The 16,010-nt window shown below is 35.3% G+C and overlaps 1 long non-coding RNA gene across 1 annotated transcript in view; it reads left to right on the top strand.

The window, feature by feature from the left end:
* LOC145694241 (uncharacterized) overlaps positions 1-15,714 on the top strand; it is a 198,956-nt gene extending 183,242 nt beyond the window's left edge. The window contains exon 2 of the long non-coding RNA XR_014132973.1: positions 15,286-15,714. This is a non-coding gene — a long non-coding RNA (uncharacterized LOC145694241). The remainder of the gene's footprint in view (positions 1-15,285) is intronic.
* The last annotated feature ends 296 nt before the right edge of the window (positions 15,715-16,010 follow it).

The raw sequence follows: 16,010 nt of genomic DNA, 5'->3' as shown, positions 1-16,010 counted from the left end.
AACTAGGCCAATATATTGAAATCAAGACAACATTTACTACTTTGTTATTAAATATTATATATTTAAATACAAAAAATTCAAATTACATATAAAATTTAACAACTGGTTACTCGTAAATAGGAATCTAAAGGGTTTCCACCAACGAATAAACAGTTTGCAATTCATTTTATTTTCTAATTATATATATTATGTACCTGGCGATACATAGCGGGAGTTCGGATAATTAGTTATACTGTACTAAATCAGTGATGCTGCCACCCCTTCTTAAAAAAGTGTAAGAACCCACAAGTATCTCTGAAACCCCTCAAAATCAACAGTAATATTGAATAAACACATTTATACGAACAGAATGGGAAGTTGAAAGTGCTAATATGTTTTTTCAGTAGAATCAACATAAGTCAGGGGTGGATCCAGGACGGACTTCTCGGGGAAGGGGGGTGGTTACTGATAGAGCTACTTTTAAGAGTTCCAAACTCTGGGATGGGTTTTACTTATAGGGCTATACAAAGTAAGAAAGTTTCCTCTTCTGGATCCGCCCCTGGTATAAGTAATGACAGACGTGACCTTAACCCTACATAGCAAAGAATGTTTATTTCTAATATTGTGACAATAATAAATCACGAACTTGACATAGTTGAGGTCATCAAGTCTAGGAGGCTCACGTGGATAGGTCATGCACCCGGAATGAAAGAAAGCGAGAACGCTTTGAAAATTTTAACTGTAAATCCAATCGGAAAACGACCATTAGGAAGACTTAAGTGCAGATGATAGAAGATTAAGATGAATTTCGCAGAAATAGGAATACCAAGTAGAAACTGGATCAAGTTGGCTGACAGAAATCAGCGGAGAGCTTTTGTGAACGCGGTATTGAACCTCCGGGTTTCATAGACTATTAAGTTAGATAGTTAGAACTCGAATCACTAATTACATTAAGTAAAATATGGAATGAAGACCCGCACATAATACACACAAACAGAACTCAAAACGAAGCCCTTCGCTCCAAAACTGAATTTTTGGTGACGCCACTGTTTAACTGAAAAAAAAATACCACTTACATCCACAAAAAATTTAGTAAAGCTTCCTCTGTAGCTCTGACACGTTCAAATTTTTGTAAATATAGAAGTTTACTTCTTTCTAAGTTGTCTTCTTTTAAAATGCAGGACGTGAGGACAAGGCAATTAATTATACGACTTGACGACATAAAAACAAATGTTTTTTTCTGAAATACCAATTTGGTTCTTTACAGAACTGAAATAATTAAATATCAATTTCCATCACAGTGCTGGGTGATGGATTAACTTCGCAGTGAAAAGTTTACCTTCAGTTAAGTACAAAGTTTGTAAGGATAATCAAGAACAACCATTTGCGTTTTGAGTGAATTTGATTGAGAGAATATTTAATCATCTGTCACGCAAGGAAATCGAACTCAGGACTAACAGCGGCCGGAACTATTGAATGTCCTTTCGAGAAACAAAATGTTGACGGCCAATCCTTGCTTCTAAGAGAATCTGTACCTATGCGAACACGCCCACTGACTGAATCCGTCGTACACAAAATGTATAATCAAATGTAAATATTGGAGAAAACAGCGAAACCTATAACAAATCGTATAAGATGAACAATATTTTTTTTTTCTTCAATTCTTTTAAGATTTATTTTTAGGAACATTTGCTATTGGGGTGGAGATTGAAAATAAAAAGGATACCTAAACCGTAAGGTTAAGAAGTACTTTTTTTTTCTTCCTTTCTCATTTGGTAATAACAAAAATCCCTGACCACCAGGTCACGAAATGCTCATCGTGCAACCACGAAATCTGACAAAACAATCGTACAAGATCGTTGCATGGAATCACGATCATGGTTTCAAATCTTAACACACTGCATTGTTCACTTCATTCTCTTTAAAAGAAACTAGAAATTAAAACAATAATAAAAGGAACGTTATTAGCAAAGGCTAAGAAAGAGATATAAATAACAGACACAACTTCTCTAACCAAGAACAAGCCGAAAAACGTACGAACAAAATCATCAAAATTAGCAACACCTACCTGATGCTGCTGCTACACCTTGCGAAGTGAGGTATAACAATAGAAAAATATCCAAAATTCCCATTGCAGTGATCTTCATTCTGACAGACAAATTAGTTCGTGGTTGAACCGTGGTTTTCTTCGATTATCTGCTGTGTAATTTTTATCCAAATGTACACAGAAAAATCTTATTTTTATATTTTCAAATCATCGTCACTTCCATGATTAAAGGGAACTTCCCGCGCACGTCACTTGCATTAGGCGGCTGACGGAATCCAAAAATAATTCGGAAACTCACTGGTATCTAATAACTGATAACTGTTTCACACTGATTCATTTGGGGGCGAGGAGGGAGGTGATAACTCCGTATTCACCATTGGGTTTTGTCCCCTTTTCCCCCCATAAGAAAGTGTAAACTTTATCAACCTGTGTTTTCTTTAAATTATTTTTATTTATTTATTTATGTCACAGAGGAAATGATATAAGTAAACAAAAGGGACTATAACACGTTTTTAGCACACTTTTTTTTCTTTTTAACTCCACACTCGAGATATTAAAAAAATCGCTTTAAAAATCCACTTTAATCGGTCACCGAGATACGCGCGGTTCTTACTCCAACCTGCACTACCAAATCACTGGCTCAGCTCACCAAGAAGCAAGACACATGGCTGAGTGAATCGGCCCCGAGGCCCGCAGGGAAACTCATTACAGCCAAGTCTCCGAAACGCACCACTTGGCGCCACTCCGATCACTAGCGCCTCACCGTGATAGTTTAGGAAAACACATCACACCGCATGACTTGTTTAGCTTCTCACTTTGCTCCGCTGAGTGGCGCTGCGATCGATTTTGGCGGGGAATGTTAAAATTTTGTCGCTCACGGAAAGAGAGAAAAAGATACTTTCATCGAGCGGCCGACCGACCCGAGCGAGAGATAACGGGGGCACGCCCACCCCGAAAAGAAGCTAAAAAATCAATGGAAACATCTAACACACGCAGTCTAGTATTTTGTGTAGTGTACCTTAGTGAGTACGTAGGTAAAACTTTGGGCAAGAGATGGCGCGGGTATTGATTTTTCCCAAACATTTTTGAAAGTACAGACACGTAGTATAACTCCGTCTCCCAAACTTCTAAAATAGGCTCTAAAAACAGGGCAAAGGAAGATATTGAAGACTATGTCTGTGTATTCGTATTCTGTATACTAAGCCTCGTTTTCATGAAAAAAAGAAAGAAAGAAAAAGAAGAAAAGGAAAGAATGAAAAGAAGAAAATAACAAAGAGCATAGTAAAATTTTCAAGTGACTTAAGTAATAACAATTATTAAGTCAAATCATCAATTCTTAACAATTGTCAGGTTCAAAGGCATTTATGCTGGTTAAATATAAATCGAAACCAACTTAAGATGTATGTTACAATAATAATAAAAATTGCCAAAGATAAATGATTTTGGAAAAGAGTTCGAGGACATCTATCGAACAGTAGATTGACATTAGTTCTCTGTGGTAAATATAATTTGTTTTGAGAATATATATATAATAAGAAGCTTTGCGTCGCTCTATACTTTTCAATTCATCTTTGACAAAATTAATTTATTCGAAATTCTGTTTATAAAGTAAATAGGTTTATTAGTGGTTTGAAGTTTTACATTTTTTCAGCACTAATGCCCTATGAAAGTTGACCTATAGTTCCCATGAGAGAATGGAACAAAATTTCCCACGCTAACTATGTAGACAGGAAACAGTTCTGTAATATAAATAGGAAAATCAGGAACAATCATGGTAATAGTAGTGAATTCGATATCGTAATATACAAATACTTTTTCCCTAGTAAGCAGTTATCGTACTCGCTATTTTGTTTTGCGTTTACCAACCAGTGTTTGAGACACTGGTCTAAGCATGCTTCAAATCATAAAAATTGAGAAAGTAATGGGCCAAGATTTTGCCAATCCTATATTAATAAAGAAACACGGAAGTGTACACTGTACAAAGTTACGATTATTTTGTTATAATTCCCTTAATCGATGGCAAACACTTCTTTCTTAATCTTATACCAGATTCTCCCAGTAATTGAATGTTCTCGCTAATCTTTGAAGCTTCCTCAAAGTTAAAAAGTGTGTATTGATGACGTCGCAGAGAATTTCTCAGGTGGATATTGATCTAAAGAAATATCACAGGATGAATTGAAGAGCCATGTTGTTGTTGAGTTTAACGCCTCGTTCAGCAGCGAGGTTGAGACTTGGACCTACTGATTAACGTGGAATCCGAACCACATGAGCTCCCGGCGGGTATCGAACCCGGGTCTCCGACGCCAAAGGCGCGTACGTTAACCGCTTAGCCACGGAGAAGCTCAATTGAAGAGCCATGATAATATTTTTATTCATGGTAAATGTGTTGGTGTCTGCAGATGGGCTACTTGAAGAATTGTAATCGGTTTGACTATTCGGGATTTTCTAAGCTTCAGAATTTTATTGAACCATACATAATTTGTTGTCGATAAACATTTTCTTAAAAAAACTTAAGAGTACTAGTCTGATTGACAGGGTCCTTCCATGCGTGAGGCAATGGATAGATGCCCGATTCGTCCTATGTAAAAGCCGCCATAATTAATGAAGAACTACGACCAGACAAATGGCGTACGACAAACTAAATCAGGAGCGACCGAACTTCTTTGTATGTAAGACAAGTTCACTCTTCGAATGCCTATATTCGTAGGCATAGGCGCTGGCTCCATGGGGCTTGGGGGACCCGAACCCCAATGTTAATAATGTGCGGGCAGAGCACCCAATCTTAACGATGTGGGAGACCTTCAAATAACTTTGCTTAGGAGATTTAATGTATTATTTCGTTTTGCTAACAAAGTTGACTCAGAATTGTACAACATCAATTTAACTTTAAATACACATTTTAAATGTTCTATTTAGACCATCAACTTTGGGGGACATAAGAAAACTATATCATCAGCTTTGGGAAGGACAAATCGGAAGGAACAAAATACAGCTTATTACTATATACTAAGCTGAGGATTAATTTTATTAGTATTTTTGCTGGGAAGAGTTTCAATAGTGAAGTTATATGTTATATGTTGTATGGCAATTATACCAATATATATTATTTAGTTAATCCTGAACCAATCGAGGTCATCAACACGAAGTTTAGGCAATATTGATCTGTACAATGTTCAGCTATTCTCAAAATCTCTTCCTCTAGTCCTGTGTTACGCAATCGGTGTGCCTCAAGAAGGTAAAAGGCGTGAGGCGAACTTCGACCTATATTAAGAAATTAATTGTGGAGTTACTATTATTTTATCGTAGTAAGTAAACAGGTGATGAACAACCAGTATAAAACCGGTAAGAATTAAAACAAAATTCCACATTAAGGTAGTAATCTAACTTTCAAGTAGTCAACAGATGAAGGAAAACCATTTGGCTTGTGCGTATCTTAATTATATTGTGAGCTCCATATTTTTTATTTGTGTGTATTTTATGTCTTATGATTAAAACAAAAATGGAATGATATAGATACCAAAATAATATAAAAAATCTCGTTCGGGATTAAGTGCCAAGCTGGCAAAAAAAAAAAAAAAAAAACTTAATACGTTCCCAGTCTCAAACTTTTGAGGAATAAAAAAAGACAAAACTTCCGAGAGAGGAAGAAAAACAAAAGAGGAGATTATGTTGAAATTGCCTAGAGGCGACTGCCTCAAATCGTTAAGCAAACCCTGGCAGGAAACAGTGGAGGACTTAATAGTATATTCATGGGCGGCGATTAGGGGGGCAAGAGGGGGCAGTTCCCCCCCCCCCACTTTTTTGAAATGACCACTCAACTCTTTAAATTATATCATCTATTTTTCGGTGATTGGCTAGAATTTTCATTATTCGATTTAAAAAATTACCAAAACAAGCTTTTTACTTGTTTTTTTCCTCAAGCCTGGGGGCATTGTAGAATATGTTACATATACTTTCACGCCTTTCTGCGTCGAGACGTAGTGTGATGACGTCATAACTAAAAATATTTTTATTACTCTTTGCAGGGTTTACTTTTGCACTTAGAAGATTGAAATTTTGCACACACATTCAGTGTACCCCTTAATATTTTCCAGATTATTTTCAGATTTCTGTGATAAAACAGTGGGGTCCAGAGGGGCAAAAAGGTAAAAAAAAAAAAAAAAAGGATATATTTTTAACAAATCCTTTTTTCGCGATTTTCCCTCCTCAGATACATGATGGAGGCATGTGAATAGTGCCGTTTGGAAGACTGTTCTCTTCTAAAAAGAATGATGTACGAACCATGATCCTAGTATAAATAGGGATGTCACAAGGAATTTTTACCTGAGATCCTTTTTTATGCGGGAATCTGGATTATTGTAGAAATATTATTTTTGGCGGGCTTACTTTTGCACCTAAAAGATTTAAATTTTGCACACACATTTAGTACACCCGTTAATATTTTTCAGATTTGTTTCAGATCTCTGCGTTAAAACAGGGGGTACAGAGGGGCAAAAAAGTACAAAGAAGGAATATTTTTTAAATAAATAATCCATTTTTTCATGATTTTCCCACCTCAGGTACATAATGGAGACACGTGAGTGGTACCGTTTGAAAGTATGTTCTATTCTGAAGGGAATGATGTACGAACAATGATCATAGTATAAATCGGGATGTCTCACAAGGGACATCACCCAATTGTCCGGCTCCGATTTCAATGAAATTTTTCTAGCTGATAGAGGACATATATGTGCTATTTGTGATGACAGAAATTTTTGCCATGGTGCATGTTTTCTATTTTTTAAATAATTTTTAAGAGTTGTAATGTGGTTATTAGAAATTACTGCAGAAGTCCCTTACTAACCTTTGTAAGCGAAGCGTTAATGAAAAAACAACCATGTAGATACATATAAGGCCTAAGGGGAAGTTGTATGGTAGGTATGACCTTAACGAAAGCCATCTTGAAATTCACCATTTTGAATTAAGGTCAAGTTTTTGAAATATAAATATGGTAATATGATACATAATTTCAGGTTAGAATTTAATCAGGAAGACAATGGTAAAACTAGTTTTGAGATACACCCATTTGGGTAAAAGCTACAGGCATCTAATTGTTCACTTACTACGTGCCAAAGTCTCTTACCTCCGCTTCTAACCCGCGTATTAATGATAATAAGTGGATAAAAGCTTCGGTAATACATATTATGCCTAGAGGGAAGTGATACCGTAAGGGTATCGTTGACGGCAGCCATCTTGAAATGCGCCATTCTGAATTAAAGTGAAGTTTGAAAAATGAAAACCATAGCATGTGACACCTCATTTTAATATATTTTTTCCCAAAAAGGCAATGGCATGCTTATTTTTGTTCTATAGTTAACCAGTATGAATTTAGGACTGCTTCGAATGTGCACTAAACGTCCATTATTCGATCTTTCAAATTGGCAACACTCCTCATTTTCACCCCATGTTTTAAGATTCCAACTGGCGCTTCGCAATTGTTGCCATGGCTCATGTTTTCTAAATTTATTAATTTTTAAAAAAGTTGCGATTTGTCAGTTCGTGAATAGTGTTGGGATAAGCATCCAGCAACTTTCTGAATTTTGAAGACTTGCCATGTAATTATTTCCTATACCTGCTCTTCAAAAACTTGTTTACTGACATGAATAATCGAACAATGAAACAACTCCAACTTTGCATTCAGGTAATACCGAAGACGTAGCTTGTAATGGTTAGTAGATAAGACGAGAAAAAAAATGAAAATTCACTTCGTAAAGGAAAACGAAATATGATTGTTGTGTAAATCAAGGGTCTTTTGTTTTGTTTTATATTTATTTCTTTATTGTTTATTTATTTATTTATTTATTTATTTATTTATTTATTTATTGTATATTTATTTGTTTATTTATTTATTATCTATGGCAATTTTTTTTAGCTAGTCAGACAAAAAAGTCATTCGTTTTCTAGCGATTGTTGTCGATCATTCATGTATGTAAGATTTATAATCAGTATTGATCGGGAACTCAATTAAGTTACACCTCTTTATAAACAAGTTACCTGTTTCCAGATTATGTTCATGGTACAAACAATGTTTTGGGAACAGTCATATTATGCCTCTTTGATATTTTCTATCATTGATGCTGTTCTTTTAAAGTTGTATTTATTAAAAATATTTTATTGTTTGTCGCTTGCGCAACATGTAGACTACATTGCCTGATAATTTCGTGTTCGTATAACACCAATTCGTTATAATTTCATTTGTATTTCTTTACGTCACATAGGTCCATATGTTCTTCATATATTCTCCTTTAAAATAAATAATTACATTGAAAGTCTTCAAAATTCAGAAAGATTGCTGGATGCTTATCCCAACACTATTCACGAACTGACAAATCGCAACTTTTTTAAAAATTAATAAATTTAGAAAACATGAGCCATGGCAACAATTGCAAAGTGCCAGTTGGAATCTTAAAACATGGGGTGAAAATTAGGAGTGTTGCCAATTTGAAAGATCGAATAATGGACGTTTGGTGCACGTTAGAAGCAGTCCTAAATTCATACTGGTTAACTATAAAACAAAAATAAGCATGCCATTGCCTTTTTGGGAAAAATTTCCATTAAAATGAGGTGTCACATGCTATGGTTTTCATTTTTCAAACTTCACTTTAATTCAAGATGGCTGCCGTCAACGATACCCTTACGGTATCACTTCCCTCTAGGCATAATATGTATTACCAAAGCTTTTATCCACTTATTATCATAAATACGCGGGTTAGAAGCGGAGGTAAGAGACTTTGGCACGTAGTAAGTGAACAATTAAATGCCTGTAACTTTTACCCAAATGGGTGTATCTCAAAACTAGTTTTACCATTGTCTTCCTGATTAAATTCTAACCTGAAATTATGTATCATATTACCATATTTCTAATTCAAAAACTTGACCTTAATTCAAAATGGTGGATTTCAAGATGGCTGCCGTCAAACGGATGGCGTATCATACCTACCAAACAACTTCCCCTTAGGCCTTATATGTATCTACATGGTTGTTCTTTCATTAACGCTCCGTTTACAAAGATCAGTAAGGGACTTCTGCAGTTATCTCTAATAACCACATCACAACTTAAAAATTATTAAAAAACTAGAAAACATGCACCATGGCAAAAAATTCTGTCATCACAAATAATACATATATGTCCTCGATCAGCTAGAAAAATTTCATTGAAATCGGAGCCGCACAATTGGGTGATGTCCCTTGTCAGGAAAATTTTATATTACTGTAAAGGAATCAGTGTGTCTTTGCATACGGGTTATCTGGGGCATTGTGGGAATGTTCTTAGCTCATTGGTAAACATTTTCCCGCACTTAGTTTTCAAGATAGAAGCTTGAATTTTTTATACGCATTTAGTACACCCCTTCGTATTTTTCAGCTGATTTTGAGATCTGTGCGTTAACAAAGGGGGTCCAGAGGGAATCAAAGTATGAAAAAATCAGAAAAATCCAGATTTCCCTCAAAATTTCCCGCCTTAGCTACATGATACGAAAACGTAAATGGAACCGTTTGAATGGTTGTTCTATTCTGAAGAGAATGAGGTAAAACGTGATCCTAGGATAGATGCTGTAGGTGATTGACTGAAATTCAATAATTTACCTTTAAAAAGCCATAATTTAAAATGGTTAATGTACATAATTGCATTTGGAAATGTAAAGTTTTTGCATATATTACTGGTTCATAGAAAAAATGGTACCATATAATATTTGTCGTTGCGTAAGAGTGTATTGGTTATTTGTCTTCCCCTGGAGTTAAGACAGCTACAGGAATTACGTTTTAATTGCAATTCAACTGTCTTTCATTTTCTAAGAGTAATAACATACATTTAATGGCAAGTGTGGAATTAAAAATGTAAGTTGTTCATTAATCCTCAGTTTCAATATAACTTCTACAAAACAAACCTCATTATTCATTAGTATGATTAATATTATCCTTTCTATTTATATGTTTTACAAATATGTTATTAAATAATCTGATCACACAATTTTCCAGACAGAATTTTAAGATGTTCATGAGCAAGGAATCATGAGCAATTAAGTAAATTACTCTTGTCAATTTACTTAATTAAATATGAAACACGATATACGGTATTTCAACTGAAAAATATAGTATCATATTAGTTATACAACCTTTCGTCAAACAAAGCGTTAGAAACAACCAGGAACACTAACATTGATATACACATATTCAGATCATATCTTGCCCCCCCCTACTTTTAACGTCCAATCGCCGCCACTGAATATATATATATATAGTGTATTCTAAAAACAGAAAGGGAGTAGATTACTCATTTAATTAAGTGATCAGAGCATCCCCCCCAATAATTTTGATAAGTCGGCGCCAGTAGACCATGTTGGATTATAGTCAAAGATACAATATACTCATTTCAAGTTTTATAAATACCATGACGGGCAACATGAAACATCATTGTATACCTATGGCGGATCTGCCATAGGGCATAGAACTAGGATTATACCATTACGGTTTATACACCAGAGCTCGATAATTATGAATGCAAGTAACTTTGTAAATGTTTCACAATGTTTGGATAGTCCTGAGCTCACACCAGAAATAAAACCAAAGACTACGGGTACTAATTGCGTTATACCTAGGTATTATGAATTTCGTAGCACAAATTGTACATGCCACTTCAGAGTAGATAAAATTGTTTTCAACTGGCTTCTTGAAAACAATGTGTTTGAAGACGCCAATACAAGTTATTAAGTTTACCGTTATATGGTTGAAAGACGCTAGTTAATTGCAAGCAACAATTTCTGGAACTCAAAGCTAGACGAGACAAATGCCTGTTAGGTTAGACGACTCATAAAATGTCTCGCAAAACATTAGTTTAATTTTCAAAATTATTTCAAAGGAGTTCATGAATTGCCTTGGAGCCAATACCAGCATTTATTGTTAAAAGTGTGGAGAGAGTTCTAAACTTGATAGTTAATCTTTTGACACCAAGCCTTGTTAATTATTACTTAAAAAGAATTGACGTAGGGTACATTACAGCTATAAGGTAGATGGATAATAGTGAATGCTTAAGTGCTTTTACTACTATTATTTAAAAATTATTAATATGAAAATGGCTGTTTAAATACACCCTTGATGAAATTCAGTGAACGTCACTACATACAGTATAATATAATACGTATATATGCTTGAAATTTCGTTTACACAGTGTTTTCAAATATGAAGAGAAACTTGTTTGTTGGTTTGAAGTTTTAGAAGTTTTATGCCACTGTCAACACCTTCTTCTTCTTCTCTTAAACCATTCCTAGTTAGCTGGGGTCGGCTTTTCGGATAACTGTCCTCTACCTGTTTCTGTCTTATAGTGTCCACTGTAACACCACACTGCACCATATCGTCCTTCACGCAATTTTCCTATTTCTTCTTTTCACGGCCTCGAGTTAGTTTCCCATTTAGTTCTATAGCATCCACTCGATGAGCTACGTATTCTGGAAGTCTTCGTCTTACATGTCCAAACTACCTCAATCTACTTTCTTGCAGTTTTTTCTCTACTGATGTCACTTATAGTGCCCATACACGGTCCATGGTTTGTGCAAACAAGGCTGTTTGTGCAAACAATTTGACCGTGTATGTGCTGTACGAACTGTTTGCGCAAACTTTTTCCACATCGAACTCGTTCAAAAATTGTTTACACGAACATGATGTTTGCGCAAACACGTGGACCGTGTATGGGCATGTTTGTGTAAACACGAGCTTTATTTCCGAGTAAGAGGCCTAGCATACAGACGCTCATTTCTTGCTCTATGGCGTCAATGAATAGGAATCAAGAATTCTGGAGAGAATTTATTGAACTTTATCGAAATTTATCTGAACTGTGGAAGGTAAAGAGTGAAGATTATAAAAACAGGAATCTAAAAAATGCGGCGTATGAGAAATTGGTGGATAAAATGAAGAAAATAGATTAGAAGGCGGATAGAGAGTCAGTGAGGAATAAAATCAACTTTCCAATATTTCACTACATGTAGTTGAATCCATTCGTAAATAATTTTTATAGTCCACAGTCGAACTTATCTCAAGTTCGGATATTACCTAGGTAAATTTTGATGACTAAACTTAGACCGTTTCTTGAACCACACCCTCTTCTTCCGTTTTGGTTTCACAGGTCTTTCCGCTTCCAAAGCACAAGCAATTACTATCGCTAAACAAGCTGCTTCAGTGGACATGTTTACGCGATCAAACTCAAAATTGAACTGAAGTTTGTGCAAACAGTTGAACCGTGTATGGCCGAATGTTTGCGCAAACACAGTGTTTGCACAAACATGATGTTTGCACAAACCGTGGATCATCTATGGGCCCATTTATATTGTTCCTCGGTTACTTCATTCTTAATTATGTCCTTCCATGTCACTTCACACATCCACTGCAGCATCTTCATCTCCACATGTGATTTATGTTCCTGTCTCTTATTCGGCGTCTAACAGCCCGCTCTTACAGTTATTAGTACCTACAGTCATGCAGTACTCCTACCTCTTCTCTCCATTATGACTTACCGTTGCTAATTCTGATGTTTACGTCTTCTTATACTCTTGCATTTTCCTTCAGTATTGAATTTTTTCATCACTACCACCTCCTCATCGCCCAGTTACATTATTGTATAAACTTTTGCTGAACGGACAATGTAAGTACTCTGTCTTGGTTTTACTAATTTTAAATCCTTTGCCTCTCCCTTAAGAACGAAACGTCACGACCTCAACCTCGCGGAAAATCATCTCGTCTGACTGAAACATTGCCGCCCAAAACCTCACGTCAAAAAATTTCACAAGTCAAACTCTCATCTGGGTTCAAAATCTCGCGTGACGAAATCTCGCCTAGTCAAAACCATGCTGGACGTATTATATTACAGACTAACATAATATTCATCTAATAAAAACATTTTGAAGTTCACGTTCATCAAATAATTTAACTAGCCGGGACGTCCATAAAGAAGAGGACAAAGCTAGCCAATCAGATTTTAAGGAGGAGGCAAAAGGAAATTAGTTGAAACTAATGAGCTATTTGCCTAACATTTGTTGGCACCTAACTACTCCTAGACCGCTCTACGGGTTTTAATTTTTTATACATGAGTGGATCATTGCCTAGCCTAAAACCTTATCATGTTATCTTAATTAAAATTCGCATCGTAGGGGAAAACGAAGGGGTCAACATTTATGCAAAAAATTAAGTATCTGAAAATCTTGTTAATTAAGACGATGAAACGTTGTATATAAACTCCTCAATAAGAATACACGGATGCGTGTTAAAGTGTTTTTGAGATCTCCCGTTTTAATGGGGAAAAGAGGGTATTTATCGGGGTTTCAAGATTCACCTGTTGAAGATTCACCCAATGCCTTCTAGCTTTGCAAACGCCAATCAAAACGATGACACAGAGTTAATTTTCTTATTAGGCGAAAGTTGATTTTTATTATTTTTAAAAAAAAAAAAAAAACTTGGTTTAGCTTGCATGCGTTGGTAGTCCTGCACCTCATTAATAGTTAACATTTCCTCTTGAAACTATTTTCGCGTTCTTATTAAATAGTCCAGTATGTAGTGGAAAAATTTGGCAAACCCAGCAAAAATTAGTAGCTTAATGAAACTTGCAGGATAGTTTCCTTTCATCAAGTATAATAATATTATAAAAGTCCCCAAACATCCAACTTGAGAGTTTCATCCAACATGGCTGCCATATCCAATTTGGCCGCCACTGTCTATGGAACAATCATATTTTCTTGATTTCTTACCTTAGGTTCGATTATACGGTCTTGGAACTTACAACGAAATATTTTGTAAATAAAATTTTCTTTGATACAGTATTTATTCATCTCTGTAGGTCGGATAAATATAAAGTTACAAATGACAGATTAAGCTTGTATCGCTTAATCTTATACCTGTGTTTCTTTCTAGCGTACTTTTCTGATTTCCTTGTTTGTAATACATATAATATTTTTTTAAAGTAAGAAAATATATAAATATGCCACGCCAACATGTCACTTACATCCTATTGTTTTTTTTATTCCCAAGATATAATTTCCCTACAATTAATGCACATATTTGAGTAAAAGGATCTCAAACATGAACAGTTGGAACAAAGACATGAGAATTTTACATGTGCAAAACACTAGATTCAGAAAAGCATTTGGTGCTGGTATGTCCAAACAAGTAATTGGGTAGGGTTCTTCACTTTCTCCTCTGATCACCAATCAATTGTTAGAATATCTTGCTCCAACTAAGTTTGCTCCTGATGGTATACCTTCAATACGTATCGTCTGCTCACACTTGCTCTTATGGGTAAAACTGAGGGATGAGTGACTGATGTGAAATATCGACAGAAAGCCTGTGCGTCACAATCATGTGATGCATACAAGTGTAATTGGAAATGTTGTTTCCTTTTTACTAGTTCTTCAGAATTTGTAGTAGATTTGTTGAATATACTCACAAACTGTTGCAGTTAATTGTCTATCTCTCGAGTAGTTTCTAACAAGTTTTCTACCCCTTCTGGAACAGTGACAAAGTCATATCATTTCATGAAAATTCATGTGAAAACGGTAACCGTGAATCATCCATGTTTGCTCCTATATTTTCATGTATTTAAAAATTTTGCGTGTCAGCCGATTTTGAAAAGTCAGCTGTCAACTGCGTTTCAAAATTTTTCCAAACGCAAAAGTCCAAGGATGTTATTTTCACTATTCACACAGCATTTGAGGAAAGGTTCAAGGAATAGGGTTAGTTAAACTGTATCGAGAAGATGAAAATGTCAGGATATGGAACAAAAAAAGCTGCTGCACTATCTCTTGTTCCAGAAGAGAGATTATCCTATGTTTCTATTCATGTGGAAAATTCACCGGAGGTCCCATGAGATCCAGACTTCCATGACTACATGGTTGAGACATGACTGAACTAGAATAAGGCACACTATCCTAAGTAAGTTATATTTCTACACTTTTCCAAAGTATTATTCCATATTAACTGTACTATTGTTTCTCAGATGTAAAAGACAACTTCCTGCATCCTGGATTAGAACCTTGTAAATTGGATTATTCGTGCACAAATTCATATCTCTAGAACAATCTAAACTAAACTGCATTAATATACTCTTTTTTTCAAGGCAAATTGTTTTTTAGAATAGTTCATTTGCATGTGTACAAGTGATTAACTTCTATCAGTATCTATTTGCTTCGGTTCTCTATTTCGAAGAATCTTGTTAACGGTATTTCACTTCTTTCTTGCAGCAAATCTTGGAATCAGTGCGATAACAATGGGGACAGGACGACTAATCGAGCAGAAACATGGCATTCAACATAAACAAGGAAGCAAGGAATCCACACTTGAATATATACATATTTATAGATCTTTTGAACAGAAGCAAGTAGAAAATGAAAAGACAATGTGTCAACTCTAGATGGGACACGTCGCTAAATCAAGGAAAGCAAAATGGTGTCGTCTTAATCGGCGCATTGTGGAACTCAAAAGAAGGCTTGAATCACAAGAAATAGACATAATACAGTACGTTGATGCAGTATCTCACTGCATTTCATTTACATGTAACTAGTGATTCTTGGTGATTTGTTTATTTTATGATTTATAGAAACTCGCATAGAACTTAGGTTATTTTATTTTATTTTTTCGTAACACATTTTGTAACTTTATTAACTTTTCATAACTCGATGTCAAGCTCATAATATTTCTTACTGTTTTAATATCACTTTTTAAATATATTTTTTAAATTTATAAATTACACATTTTTTGCCATTTCTTGTCAGTACTACAAACATAATTTCGTTTTAGGGTAATCTTGAATTCAAGATTCCCTACACTTTGGGCCATCGCAATACTACGCGACTTCGTGTGTCGAAGACGCGCGACAATTTTTTTTTTCTGTCGCAATCTTATAATGAACTCCTATTTCTTACAATAGATGTTCCGCGGGACCTCCGCACACTCCGTGACAAGCGTC

This window comes from Thermobia domestica, chromosome 9, assembly GCF_964235325.1.
Source record: "Thermobia domestica chromosome 9, izTheDome1.hap1.1, whole genome shotgun sequence".
Taxonomy (NCBI): domain Eukaryota; kingdom Metazoa; phylum Arthropoda; class Insecta; order Zygentoma; family Lepismatidae; genus Thermobia; species Thermobia domestica.
Note: the sequence above shows the minus strand (reverse complement) of the source record. Positions and strands in the feature narration are given on the sequence as shown.